Source organism: Furipterus horrens, unplaced genomic scaffold, assembly GCF_987537825.1.
Source record: "Furipterus horrens unplaced genomic scaffold, mFurHor1.1.pri manual_scaffold_5, whole genome shotgun sequence".
NCBI lineage: Eukaryota > Metazoa > Chordata > Mammalia > Chiroptera > Furipteridae > Furipterus > Furipterus horrens.
Window position 1 is genome coordinate 126057476 of NW_028327175.1, and position 16902 is coordinate 126074377.

The window sequence follows — 16902 nt, forward strand, 5'->3', positions numbered from 1 at the left end:
GAGAATGGTACAGAAAGAACAGACAGCCTGTGGAAGGTGCTGTGAATGGCCAGAACTGAGTGCCGTGCTCACTGCATCACAGGACACAGTCAGGAATTTAAAAATAAGCAGCAGACATTTTAGCTAGGTTCTCCATGTGGTTTTAAGAAGGGAAAATACCATGCGGCTTTAAAAGGGCAAAGGAAGAACCATGTGTGATCCAGTGCAACATAGCACATGTTTTCCTGGACTGTTTTACGGAGGCTGATGACATGGTACCCCAGATCCTGAAGGAGACAACTGACAGATAAGGGATGGGGCACTTCTGGGTATGTTTTTAGCTTCTAGCCTTTTTGGGGAGCAAGGGAAGTGCTGGGTCCCGTGGGAGAACAGGGCTCTGAGCTGAAGTGCTCACTGCCCTCCCCAGGTTGGAATACTGTAAATAAAGACCTGTTTTCCTCAACACTAGTTGTTGGGTTTTACACAAAGGCACCACATGAAAGAACCCTCCTTCGCTCTGTAACACTGCTCCAAAATTGTTCTTGTCAAGATCACAAATGACCTTGAAGATGCCAAACTCAGTGGTAACACTTCCGTCCTGATGTGGATTTCCTTATTAGCTGCATTTGCCAAAACTGACACACCACCTCCTTAAGAGAGAGACTCTTTTTTTGGCTGTCTTGACAGCACATTCTCCTGAATTTCTTTTCCCCTTTCTAACCATTCCTTTTCTGTATCCTATACATAATAAATGTTGAAGGTCCCTCAGGCTCTGTTCCAGACTTTCCCATCTCTCTCCACAGTCTCCTTGGGATGGGTAATTTCATCCATTCTTTTATTTTTAAATACTATTTAAATGCAGATGACTCTCAAATTCATTTCTTTAGCCCATATTCACCTATGTACTCCAGAATGCCAAAATGACAATTCACCCCACACAACAAATATTTACTGAGCACCTATTATGTGCCACATTCTGTGCTAGGGCCTTGTTCTCTGGCAATGTGAGGAACTATCCTAGTAGATTAAGTCTAAGAGGGCAAACAGGTTTTTTTAAGCAAACTATAAAGTGTATAATTACAAACTATGACAAGCGCACAGAAAAAAAAGGAATGTTGTTTTAGAAAGTGAAAAACAAATGAAAAATTACATAGATTGTGTGGTCAAAAAAGGTTTCTTTGAAAATGTAAAGCTTTAGGTTGAGGGGCAGCCAACCTGAGACCTTAAAGCAGAGGAGAGGTCTCAGGATGGAGGTCTAAATTTGTGGGTCCTCCTTATTGACAAAACAGTCTTCATACTTTAGATCCACTGGAACCACCATTTTTCTTTTATTTGCATAAATTAGGAACAAAACCAGAAACAGAGTTCTCTATAGAGTAATGGGTTTCATTAACACAGCTCATTTAAGTAACCAAATACCGTGTTCTACAAAAAGCACATACCCTAGATTAAATAAATATTAGAATTTTTGCAGGCCTCATGGTTGAAGTCTACAGATAGAGAATTTAATGTATGTGATGTTAAGTGCTTTTTCAATGATAACTTTTTATGGAATAGTTCAGGAAGAACCTATACCTATCTAAGGAAGATTCTTGCTTCTTCTCAGTAAGTGTAATAAGAAATATAGATTTTATAAATTTAAATTTAAATAATACCTTTTCTCTATTTGTCTTTCTTTCTTGGGTTCTTTGTTCCTTTGCTTTCTGAAGTCACCAGAATATAAATGTTCTCCAATCCTTTCTTCTTATTTTACTGAGAAAAGCAAATGACTAACCTAATAGCTGGGAAATTATGTACTTGAAAGATGATTTTTTTTTCCTCCCATGGTTTTGCCATAAAATACCATCACGAGATGTGTATGTATTTTTTAGGTAAAGCTCACTCAATGTATGTTTAAATTTAGAAAAATTTCCATAATAATGTATAAATGAAAATTGAGATGGGAACATGAACAAAATCCCTGGAGAGTGTTGGGTGTTTTAATTAAAATTTATTTGGTACTTAATATGTGCCAGTTATGCACATATTAATTACTTTACAAATATTAACTAATCATTATTATTGTCCTCATATAGTTCTATGAGGTAGGAATGCTATCCCCATTTTGGAGATGAAGATAATTAACTTGCCCAAAGTTACATACATTGTACAGTAGAGCCAGGCATTTTGGTTCCCAAGCCCAGGTCACTAACTACTACATTGTAGATCTCTTTTTCTCAATCATATTGGACCCTGCAGCCCCTTTGATAAATATTTTATAACACCACCCCTTACTATATCCAAATGGTAAACAGACAACATAATCTACCTAACACATAATTTCAAAATACATGTATGACTTATGTCTGATATAAAGGAGAAATGAGAGAAAAGTACTTTAAAAAAATGTCTTTCACTAGGTAAGTGCTTGGGGATGGTCTACACTGGAAGGTAGGCAGATGCTGGCCCCTTGGTGTAGAATCACTACTACAAACGCTGATTGACACAGCAGTGCCATGTTGATTATTCACATGCCGAGACCCGTGGTGATGTTGGAGGCATAGTTTTTCTGGAATATAGAATAATGCCCAGTCAAGTTCTGAACAACTAGGAAACGATTCTCCCTCAATTTATGTGGTAATTTCATTACTGAAAATTTCAGTATCTATTACAACTGCAAAAGTAAGGCATTAGGTCCTCAGATCATTATACACATGTCTTTTACCTATGCAAATGTCCAGTGAGAGGGGGAATTCTCCATTTTGTGGGTCTATTCTTGTCCAGCAACCATGGTTAGCACTGCCCCCCACACACTTCTTTGTGACAACCAAAAATACTTCAATGGTTTTCCCAAATCCTCTGAGGAGTAGTGGTAAAGTATTGCTTTACTGAGAGCCACTGTTATGGAGTGAGAAAAATGGAGGAATGATTCCTGAGGAAGTCTGATACTCCAGTAAAGAATCTAGCAAGATAGGAAGAAAAAAAGGTAGGGCTAGTATAATGCGCCAAATGATGCCTCCAAGGCTGACATGTCAAAACATAGCCTCCTTAAGCCTTCTTGCTCCCTTCCCCCACTACACACAAATATCCCCAAAGGGACTATTTCCCCCAGGTAAGTAATAACACTATCAGTCACTAAGCTGCCCCACCCAGAAAACTAAGAGTCAATTTTGACTCTACCCTCGCCTCATCCAATCCATCAATGAGTTCTTTTGTCTCCAAACCTCTCTTTTATTCTTCATTTCCTCTGTTTTTCTACTGTACATCCTGAAAGCTCTGCAGTTTCTCTCTTTTCCACTTCTTTTTTGTTGTGGTGGTGTAGTTTACATACAATAAAATGCACACATCTGAAGTGAAAAATTCAATGAGTTTTGACAAATAAATAAACCCATGTAATGGCTGTCACCATCGATATATAGAACACCCCCATCATCTCAGAAAATGCCTTTGTGTCTCAGTCACTCACTTGCTCTCCCCAATGCACATACCTGACACCAGGACACCACTTTTCTGATTGATATTATAAATTACCAGTCTGTTTAGAACCTTGCAAAGGATGGGGCAAAAGGTGGTTTATAGTTGTGAGTTTGCAACACAGAGTTTATCCTTGTATTATTTATTAATATTGTATTATTTTCCATATGAACAACTGTAATCCTATTTTTGCCCCACCCTGTATAAACGGAGTCATACAATATATATCCTTTTGTGTCTGGCTTCTCTTGCTGAACACAGTGTCTGTGAGAGTCATTCATATCATTGCAAGTATCAGAACTTCATTCTTTCTTTTTTTAAAAAGAATATGTTATTGATTATGCTATTACAGTTTCCCAATTATCCCAAGTTGTGTACTTGTAGCAATTTTATTGTCCATAGTTTTGACTTCTTGTCCTTAAATAAGTCCCTCTAACATTTCATATAATAATGGCTTGGTGTTGATGAACTCTTATAGTTTTACCTTGTCTGCTTTATCTGCCTTTCAATTCTAAAGGATAGACTTTGCTGGATAGAGTGATCTAGGTTGTAGTCCCTTGCTTTTCATCACTTTGAATACTTCTTGCGAGTCTCTTCTAGCCTGTAAAGTACCTTTTAAGAAGTCAGCTGACAGTCTTATGGGGTCTCCTTTGTGACAACTCTGCTTTTCTCTTGCTCCTTTTAAGATTCTCTCTTTGTCTTTAACTTAGGCATTTTTTAAAGTATATTTTATTGATTATGTTGTTACAGTAGTCCCAAATTCTTTTCCCTTTGCTCCCCTCTGCCCAGTACCTCCCTCCCTCCAGCAATCCGATCACCCCTTAGTCCATGTTCATGGGTCATGCATATAAATTCTTTGGCTGCACCATTTTCTATACTATTCTTAACTTCACCCTCTCTATTTCGTACCAACCGATTATGCTTCTTAATCCCTGCACCATTTCCCCATTTCTCCCCCTTCCCCCTCCCAGCTGATAACCTTCCAAATGATCCCCATACCTAAGATCCTGTTCCTATTCTGGTTTGCTTAGTTGGATTTTGTTTTTATTTTTTAGATTCAGTTGTTGATAGCTGTGAGTTTGTTGTCATTTTAGTGTTCATAGTTTTGATCTTCTTTTTCTTAAATAAGTCCCTTTGACATCTCATATAATAATGGCTTGGTGATGATGAACTCCTTTAGCTTTACCTTGTCTGGGAAGCACTTCATCTGCCTTTGCATTCTAAATGATAGCTTTGCTGAATAGAGTAATCCTGGTTGCATGTTGCCTTCCATCACATTGAATACTGCTTGCCAGTCCCTTACTGCCTGCAGTGTCCTTTGAGAAATCAGCTGATAGTCCTATAGGCACCCCCTGTAGGCAACTCTCCGCCTCTCTCTTGCTGCCCTCAGGACTTTCTCTTTATCTTTCACCTTTGGCATCTCAGTCATGATGTGTCCTGGTGTGCTCCCCTCTGGGTCCAGCTCGCTCGGGACTCTCCGTGCTTCCCAGACCTGTATGTCCATCTCTTTCGCAAAATTTGGGAAGTTTTTCTCATTTTTTTCAATTCTTGCTTCCTCATTCTGCACTGGTTGACTGTTTTTCTCTTCCTTATGTTCCAAATCATTGTTTTGAACCCTGGTTTCCTTCCCTTCACCATGGTTTTGTGTGGTGGATTTTCCTTCGTTTCACTTAGCATAGCCTTCACTCCTTCACTTATGCATCTGCCATACTCAAGCATTTCTGTCAAGCCTGTGAGCATCTTTATCACCAGTGGTTTGAATTCTGTGTCTGTTAGGATGTCTATCTCCTCATCTGTTAGGTTGGCTATCTCCTCATCGCTTAGTTCTCCACTGGAACCTTGATCTGTTTCCCCTTTGGGGCCATACTTCTCTGTCTCCTCATTCTGATAGGATCCTGTTTGTTTGCCTCCGTGTCCCAAGTAGAGCTGTCGCTCCTGTTACGTTGTAAGGGGTGGAGCCTTAGGGTTTCGCCAGTACAGGGCGACCCGTTTCACCATGTTGTGGTGCTGTATGTGGGGGAAGGGTCAAAGAGGGAACAATGCCACTTGCCCAGCACTCGACCCTTTCCAGGCACTTCTCTCACTTCCATATGAGACTAGTGCCTCTCTAGCTGCTGCCTTAGCTGTCGTTCCCAGAGTGGGTGGGTCTGTGGATGTTCTAGGACTGTGGGGGCCCTTTAAACAAGTGGACTCTGCTGAGAGACTGACAGTTTCTGCCTCCACCCCAACCCCCACTGGTCTGCACAGTCAGAAGTAATGAGGCTTGATTTTCCCTGGTGCTGGGACCATGAACTGCACTGTCTGGTCAGGAGCTGGGCACGCTCCCCAGGTGTCCCTCTTGAATTTTTAAAATGTGTGACAGCACTGTCTACCAGCCTACCACTGCTGCTGCCACCACCGCACCACGTTTTCTCCGCCCCAGCTCTGCCCCTCCTACCTGTCTGGATGAGTATTTCTTCTTTGTATCTTTGTTTGCTGGACTTCCTTGTAGTTTGATTTTCTGGAACTTCTGGTTGTTTCTAGTTTTGAGGTAGTTGTATTTCTTCTTAGTTGTGGAGGGAGGCGCAGCAGGTCTAATGTTCATAGTTTTCATCTTCTTTTTCTTAAACAAGTCCCTTTAACATTTCATATAATAATGATTTAGTGATGAAGAACTTCTTTAGCTTTACCTTGTCTGGGAAGCACTTGATCTGCCCTTCCATTCTAAATGATAGCTTTGCTGGATAGAGTCATCTCGGTTGTAGGTGCTTGCTTTTAATTACATTGAATACTTCTTGCCAGTCCCTTCTTGCCTGCAAAGTTTCTTTTGAGAAATCAGCTGAGAGTCTTATAGGCATCCCTTTGTAGGTAACTCTCTGCCTTCCTCTTTCTGCTTTTAAGATTCTCTCTTTATCTTTCACCTTTGGCATTTTAATCATGATGTGTCTTGGTGTGGTCCTTTCTGGGTCAAGCTTGTTTGGGGCTCTCTGTGCTCCTGGACTTGTATGTGTATTTCCTTTGCCAAATTTGAGAAATTTTCCTTTATTATTTTCTCACATAAGCTTTCAATTTCTTGCTCTTCCTCTTCTTCTTCTGGCACCCCTATGATTCATATGTTGGCGCATTTAAAGTTGTCCCAGAAGTTCCGAAGCCTCTCATCATTTTTTTCAATTCTTGTTTCCTAATTCTGTACTGGTTGACTCTTTATTTCTTCCTTATGTTCCAAATCATTCATCTGAATTCCAGTTTTCTTCCCTTCACCATTGGTTTTGTGTGGGTTTTCCTTTGTTTCATTTATCATAGCCTTCACTTTTTCCCTTATGCATTTGCTGTACTTAAGCATATTTGTCAAGCCTGTGGGCATCTTTATCACCAGTGTTTTGAACTCTGTGTCTGTTAGGTTAGCTATCTCCTCCTTGCTTAGTTCTCCCACTGGAACCTTGATCCGTTCCCTCTTTTGGGCCATACTTCTCTGTCTCCTCATCTTGACAGGCTCCTGTGTCTTAGGTAGAGCTATCGCACCTGTTACATTGTAAGGGGCGGAGCCTTAGGTATTCATCGATACGAGCTACCCATTTCACCACTTTGTGGCGTTGTGTGTGGAGAAGGGGTCTGAGAGAGAACAATGCCACTTGCTCGGCACTTGCCCCTTTTCCAGGCATTCTCCTGCTTTCCATATGGGACTGAAGCCTCTGTAGCTGTTGCCCTGGCCATTGTTCTGAGAGTGGGTGGGTCTGCAGAAGTTCTAAGACTGTGAGGGCCCTCTAGTCAAATGCACTCTGCTGAGAGACCAGCAGTTTCTTCTTCCACCTCAACCCCCACTGGTTTACACAGTCAGAAGCAATGAGGCTTTATTTTCCCTGGCGTTGAAACTGTGAGCTGTGTGGTCTGATGCTGAGAGTGCTTCCCAGGTGTCCCTCCATACTTTTTTAAATGTATGACTGCACTTTCCATTAGCCTGCCACTGCCACCACCACACCAGGTCCTCTCCACCCCAGCTCCTCCTCTCTTACCTGTGGATGAGTATTTTTTCTTTATATCTTTGTTTGTTGGACTTCCATGCAGCTTAATGTTCTAGAACTTCTAGTTGTCTCTAGGTTTGAGGTAGTTGTATTCCTTCTTACTTGTGGAGGGAGATACAGCATGTCTGTCTAGACCCAACCTTTGGCATTTTAATTATGATGTGCCTTGGTGTGGTCCTCTTTTGTTCCAACTTGTTTGGGACTCTGTGCTTCCTGGACTTGTATGTCTATTTCCTTCACAAATTTAGGGAAATTTTCTTTCATTATTTTTTCAAATAAGTTTTCAATTTCTTACTCTTCCTCTTTTTTTTCTCGCACCACTATGATCCAAATGTTGGTGCATTTGGAGATGTCCCAGAGGCTCCCTAAACTATCCTCTTTTTTTTTTTTTTGAACTTTTTTCTTCTTCTTGCTGTTCTGACTGAATGCTTTGCTCTTCATTATGTTCTAAATCATTTATTTGAATCTCAGCTTCTTTTCCTCTACTGTTGGTTCCCTGTATACTTTTCTTTATTTCACTTTGTATAACCTTCATTTCGTCCTTTATTTTGTTGCCATACTTAATCATTTCTCTGAGCATCCTTATCACCAATGTTTTGAACTCTGCATCTGATAGGTTGCCTATCTCCATTTCGCTTAGGTTTTTTTTCTGGAGTTTTGATCTGCTCTTTCATTTGGGCCATATTTCTTTGCCTCTTCAATTTGACAGCCTTGCTGTGTTTGTTTCTCTGTGTTAGTAGAGCTTCTTTGACTCCCTTTCATAGTAATGTGGCCTGTTGTAGAAAAGGCAGAGCCTTAGGTAGTCCCCGGGGTGGAGCAATTGGTTTCACTGCTTTGTGGCTCTGTGTGGGGAGGGTTCAGAGAGGGAACAATGCCACTTCTTGGCCTCTGGAGATTGCCTGAAGGGAAGTAATCTCACCTGCCCTGCCCCCTTGCCAGTCACTTCATTTTCTCATTTTCTCCCCATAGGCCACTGGTGCCCTTCCAGCTGTTGCCCTGGTGCTGAATCCCAGAGGGAGTGTGTCTGCGTGAGTTCTCAGTTCTTTGTGAGCCCTTTAAGAGAAGTCTATTGAGAATCTTCAGTATCTTCTACCACTCCAACCCCCACTGGTTTTTGCAGCCAGAAGTTATGGGGACTTAATCTTCCTAGCTCTGGAACCCTGGGCTGGTCTGGGGCTGGGATTGCTCACTCCTGAAGTGTCCCTCCCAATCTTTATCCACACAGGTGAATGTGGGGCCATCAGTTCTATCGTCTCTTTGCACCTCTCTGTGCATCTCCATGCCTCAGCAACTCTGCCCCTCCAACCCATCTGGATGAATGTGACTCTAAAATCCTTGATTGTTGGATTTCCATACGGCTTAATTTTCTGATGAACCTGGATGAAATTTGTTTTGTAGTCTAGTTGTAATTTTTGCTGTAGTTGTGCACAGAGACAAAGCGTGTTTACCTATGCCTCCATTTTGGCTGGAAGTCTCAATCTTGATATATAGTTTTATGATATGCATGCACTACTCAGTTCTCAGTTAAAGATCCAAGTATGACCCTCAAACCTGGAGCTTTCATCTGTGTTGTTCTCTCCATTCTGGTACCCTGATTTGTGAACTCTAGCCACCTTGATCTCTCCAGACTCTCAGTTACATTGCCTCTATTGATGAAGTCCACTCTGCTTGGGTTTCATCTTCCATACCACTGTACCACTGTCAGGAAACTCTCCTCAGGCAGTAATCTAGGGAAATCATAGGGCTTGTCTTCTTTGTTTCCCATCTCTCTGAGATCACTCTCTTTTATTATTTGATGTTCAATTTCTTGAAAACTCTTGTTTCATAAATTTTGTCTGTATTTTTGTTTGTTTTGAAGGGAGAGTAGAGTTTCTTTAAAAAGATTTTATGTATTTATTTTTTAGAGAGGGGGAGGGGAGGAGAAAAACATCAATGTGTGGTTGCCTCTCATGTGCCCTCAACGGGGGACCTGGCCCACAACTCAGGCATGTGCCCTGACTGGGAATCAAACCAGAGACACTTTGGTTCACAGGCCAGTGCTCAATCCACTGAGCCACACCAGTCAGGGTGTAAACAGAGTTTTTGTTGCTGCATTTGGTTGGAAGTGAAAGGACTTATTCTTCACTTAATGTTTAATGAATGAATGAATGATATACATGTATGTCTATACAGAAATATAGTTTTATACTTGTTTGAGTGGGTTGTAATCCCTACTATAATTATTTATTTTAATGTTCAAATTATCCTAAATTTTGTCAGTGGGTATAAAAAATTTTTTAATATAAAAATGCTCACTGTAGCATTTCTCCACCAAAGTTAATGTACTGAGAGTGTAGGACGTTGACTCTTAAGAAAAAACAGGGTGCCATTATTTCTTGTTCCATTCAGAGAAAAAATAAGGAAACAACAACTTATTATTTTAGCAATAAATGTTGAGGGACCTAATGAGAGGTAGAAATACCCACTTTGTCGTCAACAAAACAATAAAGGCAAATGCTGGGTCTGATGGCAAACAACAGCATTACAGAAAGAAAATTATTTTCATCTGTAAGATAAAGCAAAGCCCAGCAGTTTTAAGAAACCAAGCAGGTTTCTAGGAGAATCCAGATGGATCTTGCTAGAAGTCAAGATGGTAACAAGCAGGTACATGGGAGAACAATGATGCTCCTTGACACACACTATAAAGCTGCTTGAACAAAAGACAATATTCACTCTTTATATTCAACGAATATTAATTCAATGTTCAATATCTCCTGTGCACTGCTCTAGGTACTAGAAAATATAACACTGGACACAACAGACAAGTTTCTGCTCTCAGGGGACTTACATGCCAGGAGTGACTGGATGAAAATGAGTTATCTCATGAGAACATGAGAGATTCAGCCCTAAATACTCAAGGGGTTCTTGTGAGATGGCTGAGTTTCTACCTTAATAGGAAGGAACAAGAGTCAATAAAGCTTTAGTGTTGGTATTTGAATACCATCTATATTATGATGAGGTCCAGAGAATCTCAAGAAAGGCTTGTCAAAGGAGGAAACATTTGAAATGAGCTTTACAGTTGGAGTTTGTTAGGTAGACATAATAAGGGAGGTATTCCACTCAGAGGAAATAACATGTTCAAGTCATAGAGGCATTGAAAACACAAGAAAATATCAATAACTCAGTATCACTGGAGCCCAAAATAGGAATTCTGGGAAATGAGGCAGATAAGTACTAAGGATTCAGGTAATATTCTATAGAATATTGAGAGCCATTCAAGATTTTAAGCATCAGCAGGATGTGAATAGATTTACTTGTCAGAAAGACCATTTTGGTAGCAATGTGAATATTTGACTAGAGGAAGGTAAGCAGAGCATAGAAAAATTATTCTTTCATTTCATAAATATTATTAAGGATCCAAATGTACTAGGCATTGTGCTGTATGGTAAAAATACAGTGAGGACAAGGTAGACATGATCCTTGCTGTCTTGGAGCTTACAAAGAATCCGGATAATCAAAGGTTAAAAAAATAATGGCAGATACCTTATACAGATGCAATCATGCTATGAAGATGAAGTAGAAGTTGCCTTTAAAATACATTAGTGATAGACCAAATAAAGTCCAAAAAGATGATGGAGGTTAAGAGCTGAAGAATAGTTAGAAGCAGGCTGGGTGATAGAGTGGGGCACCTTTGAGTACATGAAAGAAAAACCTTGAATTGTCTGGAGCTTGGGTGTGGTGACTGGTGATAACATTAGAAAGATACTGCAGACCACGTTAAAGATATTAGGCTGTGAATCAAGGGCCCTGGAAAGCCTTTGAATTTTTTTAAGCTGGAGAGTAAGATGATCTAATTTTTATTTTAAAAAAGAACTCTCAGGCTGTTATTTAGGGAATAATTTTTAAGAGGCTAAGAGTAGACATGTGCAGTGCTGGCGAGAACATGGAGCAAACAGAACTCTTTCTGGAATTGGACATATAACCTGGTGTAACCATTTTAGAAACATTTTATAGTTTCTTATAGAGCTTTTTAAAATACTCTTATGCTGTGATTCAGTAATTCTATTCCTAGCTATTTATCCAAGAGAAATAAAAATATATGTTTGCTGTTCACACACACACAAAAGACTTGTACAAGAATGTTTATAGCAGCTTTATTTATAATAACACCAAACTGGATATAACCCAAATGTCAGTCAACTGAAGGATGGGAATCAAATTGTGGTACATTCATTCAATGGAATATTTTTTCAGTATTAAAAAGGAATAAACTTCTGACTCCTGGTCAAGATGGAGGCATAAATAAATATACTTCACCTTCTTATGCAACCATAAGAAGGATCACAATTAACCTCAAAGTAAAAACACCCAGAACTGTCAGAAAATCAAACTGTATGGAAGTCTGACAAACAAGGATTTAAAGAAGCCATATTCATCCAGATAGGTAGGAGGGGAGGAGATAGGGAGATGGGGTAGAGAGGAGGCAGTGTGGTAGTGGCAAAGTGACAGTGGCAGGCAGTGAAATGGATGGTCCCATATTCAAGTGTGATGGGTAAAAATAGGGAGGAATGCCTTGGGAGAGAGTGATTCCAGTCCCAGGCCAGACCACACAGTGCTGAGTCCCAATGCTGGGAAAATAAAGCCTCATAACTTCTGGCTGTGAAAACCAGTGAGGGTTGGGGTGGTGGAAAAAACTGTCAGTCTCTCAGGATAGTCCATTTAAAGGACCCTTAAGGTGCTGGAATGTATGCAAAGCCACCCACTCTGGGAACCACCACCAGGGCAACAGCCAGAAGGGCTCCAGTTGCATACTGGAAGGGGGTGAAATGACTGAAAATGGGAAGAGCATCAAGCAAGCCTCCAGCAGCCAAGCAGCGGCATTGTCCCCTCTCCAACCCATCCCCTACATACAGGGACACAGAGTGGTGAAGTGGGTTGTACCACCCTGGTGAAACCTAAGGTTCCTCCCCATACAACTTAACAGGGGCACTAAGATGGGGAGTCAAAGTAGCTGTACCAACCCAATACACAGAAACAAACACAGGGAGGCTGCCAAATTAAAGAGACAAAAAAATATGACCCAAATGAGAGAACAGAACAAAACTCCATAAAAAGAACTAAATGAAACAGAAATAGCCAAGCTATCAGATGTTGAGTTCAAAACACTGGTGATAAGGATGCTCAGAGAACTCACTGAGTACAGCAAAAGCACAAGGGAAGAAATGAAGCCTACATTAAGTAAAATAAATCAAGATCCACAGGGAAGCAACAGTGAATGGAAGGGAGCCAGGATTCAAATCAACAATTAGGAACAAAAGGAAGAAATTAACAGTGGACCAGAACAGAAAGAAGAAACAAGAATTCAAAAAACTAAGGAAAGAATAAGAAGACTGGAACATCTCCAAATGTACCCACATTTGAATAATAGGAGTGCCAGAAGGAGAAGAAGAAGAGCAAGAAATTGAAAACTTACTTGAAAAAGTAAGAAATAAAAATTTCCCTAATTTGTTGAATGAAATAGACAAACAGTCCAGGAAGCACAGAGAGTCCCAAACAAGTTGGACCCAAAGAGGACCATTCCAAGACACATCATAATTAAAATGTCAAAGGTTAAAGATAAAGAGAAAATCTTGAAAGGAGCAAGAAAGAAGCAGAGAGTTGCCTACAAAGGAGACACCATAAGACTGTGAGCTGATTTCTCAAAAGATTTTTTACAGGCTAGGAGAGACTGTCAAGAAGTATTTAAAGTGATGAAAAGCAAAGACCTACAACCTAGATTACTCTATCCAGCAAAGCTATCATTTAGAATTCAAGGAGCATAATAGGGAGGTATGAAATAGACATGGGGATGTTAAGAACAGTATAGGAAATGGAGTAGCAAAAGAACTTATATGCATGACTCATGGACATGAACTAATGGAGGGGGTTGCTGGAGGGAATGGGAGTACCAGGAGGAGGGAGGCAAAGTAGGAAAATTGAGACAACTGTAATAGTATAATCAATAAAATCTATTTTAAAAAAAGATTGAGGAAGAACCACAGAAAAAAATTGAAGGAACAATATTTGGAGCTCACAGAGAGCTTGGAATAGTTTCTGTTCCCATCAAACACAGTAAAAAACCCGGGGCCTCAAGTGAAATACCCATGATGATTTTGCATCACTATTGGGCCAAAATTAGCTCTAAACAAACACTGCTCTGCTACTACTTAACAAAGCTTAAAAGAAATATTTAAAAGGTTCAAATTATATTCAGGCAACTTAACTACACCCCAGAATAAAACCTAAGAACATTTATATGAATACAAAAAGATTCAACACTGAACAAGGTAAAATTCACAATGTCTGACTTCAATAAAAAATTACCAGATATCAAAAAAGTAGGAAAATGTGATTGAAATGAGGATAAAAATTAATCAATTGATACTGAATCAGAAATTTCATGGATGTTAAAATTAGGAAGAAAGGACATTAAAATTTATTACAACTGTATTCTATATGTTTTAAAGTTAAGTCGAATGAGGAAGATGGCGGAGGAGTGAGGGGAGGCTGCACTCTCAGGCTCATGAGACCCGTCTGCAGTTTGGGCTAATTGCAGACAGAACATCTCAGTGAGCAGCTGGACACTGGCAGGAGTCAAGCCAAGGCACTGCTGGATTAGAGAAAATCCACCTGGGAACAACCTGTTTAGTGAGGATAGCGGAGGAAAAGGGGATGAAACGGGATTCCTGACTGGGGTGGCTGCCTGAGCTGTGGCTGAAAGGACACAAAGGCGTTTTGGCGACCACAGGCTACCCGGGAGAGGAGTTGGGAGGAGAGCGGATCTCTGCCCGCTGGCAGAGATGGGACTCGACCAAGTGGCATTGGCGCTGAAGGACAGGAGACAGCGTGTTGCCGGGCAAGTGAAATCGTAATTTTTTTTCTTTATATTTTTCTCTTGTGAACTGCGGAGAGGGGGGGAAAGTTTGGGGGCGATAGGACATTCTTGAGAAGGGCCGGTGCAGAAGTGCGCACGCTCACTCCCCAACCCTCCCCTTGGGTTGCGGGCGCGCATAGGGAAGTGCCCTCATTCACTGGCCCAGGTGCACAGGGCCGAGAGTCCAGGGGCCCCTCAGACACACCCCAACAGACATAAGATCAGTGCCCAAACGAGCGCAGGGAGGGACCTCTGGATACACAGAAGACTGTGCGCAGTCGCCCCTGGCCAGCTCCAGTGGGAGCCAGGCCCAAGTGCCAGGCCAGAGCGCAAAGCATTCACTCAGGCTCTGCTCGTGCCCGCCCAGGAAGGTGCAGAAACGGTGGGCGGCTGTGGCCCTGGAACAGCAAGCAGAAGTGACTCAGAGGCAGTCACCCGGAGCACTGCGTGGAGGCTAGCTCCCCAGCTGCCTTGGGAGAACCTGGGCACGCAAGTGCAAAAACACCTCGCTGACATCAATAGGCACCAATCGCTCACTTCCACTCTACACGAGTGTCTGGGGCCCAGCACTGACAGGCGAGAGACCATCTCCTGGAGCACAGTGCGGCAGACCTCAGGATAACTCCCTGGCCACCTTGGGAAACTCCCAGAGCGCTGCACAGCAGGCCTGAGGCAAGCTCTCGGGCCACCTTACCCGCTCACAGGCGTGCCTGCAAAGACACCTTGGCTAGCTCCAACAGACACCGAAGGAACGCGCAGTGCGGGGGCCCACTGCTGCAAGGAACAGGAACCTCTGACCCATCTCATTAGACCAGCTGTGGATACAAAAAAAACAAGACAACACACAAAGGCTGAACTGACATCTCCACAAAAGAATTCAAGATAAAGTGGATAGAGTGACTCTCAATCAACTAGCCAGAGGGAAGATCCTAACAAAAAACATCTGAAATATAACCAGACAGCATGAACAAATGATATAAAAGTTTCCCCAAGAACATCAGGCTCAGGAGATCAAAGAGACTGCACCACTGAAACCCCCAGATCTACCATAAAGAATCTCATACCACAAAGGTGAGAAGGCAAAGCAGACAAATCCAAATAACAAAAGCAAACAAGAAGAATCCAACATGGTAAGATGCAGAAACAACCTCTCAATGAAAATAAAAGAGGAATCCCCAGAAAGAGAGGTAGATGGAATAGATATAGCCCAAATGTCAGACATGGAATTCAAAACAATGGTAGTGAAGAAGCTCAATATGCTCGACAACCTCAAAAGCAACTATGACAACCTCCAAGGAAGTTACCAGCAGCTCCAAGAAAATTACAGGGAACTTGCAGAGAACTACACCAGCATAAAAAAAGACATAGAAACTACCAACGAGAACCAGGAAGGAATGAAGAATGCAATCTCTGAACTGAAAAACACAGTAGAATCAGTCAAAAGCAGACTAAACAAAGCAGAGGATCATATTAGTAAGTTAGAGGATAATGTAGGAAAAAATTCTCAAATGATACAGCAAAATGAAAAAAGATTGAAAATATATGAACAAGATGTAAGGGAATTACAGGATAGCATGAGAAGAAATAATATCAGGATCATCAGAATAAGAGAGGAAGAAGTAAAGGAGCATGGAATTGAAAACTGATAGGAGAAATAGTGACAGAAAATTTTCCAAACCTGATGAGAGAAAAAGTTATGCAAGTCCAGGAAGCACAGAGAGTTCCAATAAAGCGGAATCCCCAAAAACCCACTCCAAGGCACATCATAGTTAAAATGGCAACATTCACAGACAAAGAGAGAATCCTAAAAGCAGCAAGAGAAAAACAGCAAATAACTTACAAGGGAGCTCCAATAAGACTATCGACCGATTTCTCAACAGAAACATTACAAGCCAGAAGGGAATGGTCAAAAATATATCAAGTAATGAAAAACAAAGGCCTACAACCAAGAATACTCTACCCAGAAAGGCTCTCATTCAAAATAGAAGGTGAAATAAGGAGTTTCTCAGACAAAGGAAGACTAAAAGAATATATCTCCACCAAACCAGCATTGCAAGAGATGCTAAAGGGAATATTCTAAGAAAAAGGAAGAGAAAAAACAAAAAAAGAGTAGAGGAACAGAGATACAAAGGGAAATGAATAAATACATGTCAATAATAACCTTAAATGTAAATGGATTAAATGCTCCAATTAAAAGACATAGGGTAACGGAATGGATAAGAAAACAGGACCCACATATTTGCTGTCTACAAGAAACACACCTCAAAACAAAAGATTTACATAGATTGAAAGTAAAGAGATATAAAAAAATATTCCAAGCAAACGGACCAAAAAAAAAAAAAAAAGCTGGGGTAGCAGTCCTCATATCAGACAAAACGGATTTCAAAGCAAGGGCAATAAAAAGAGACAAAGAAGGACACTTCATAATACTTAAGGGAACAATCCATCAAGAAGATATAACACTGATAAACATATATGCACCCAACATAGGAGCACCCAAATACATAAAGCAAATATTAGAAGACCACAAGAAAGATATTAACAACAGCACACTCATAGTAGGGGACTTCAACACTC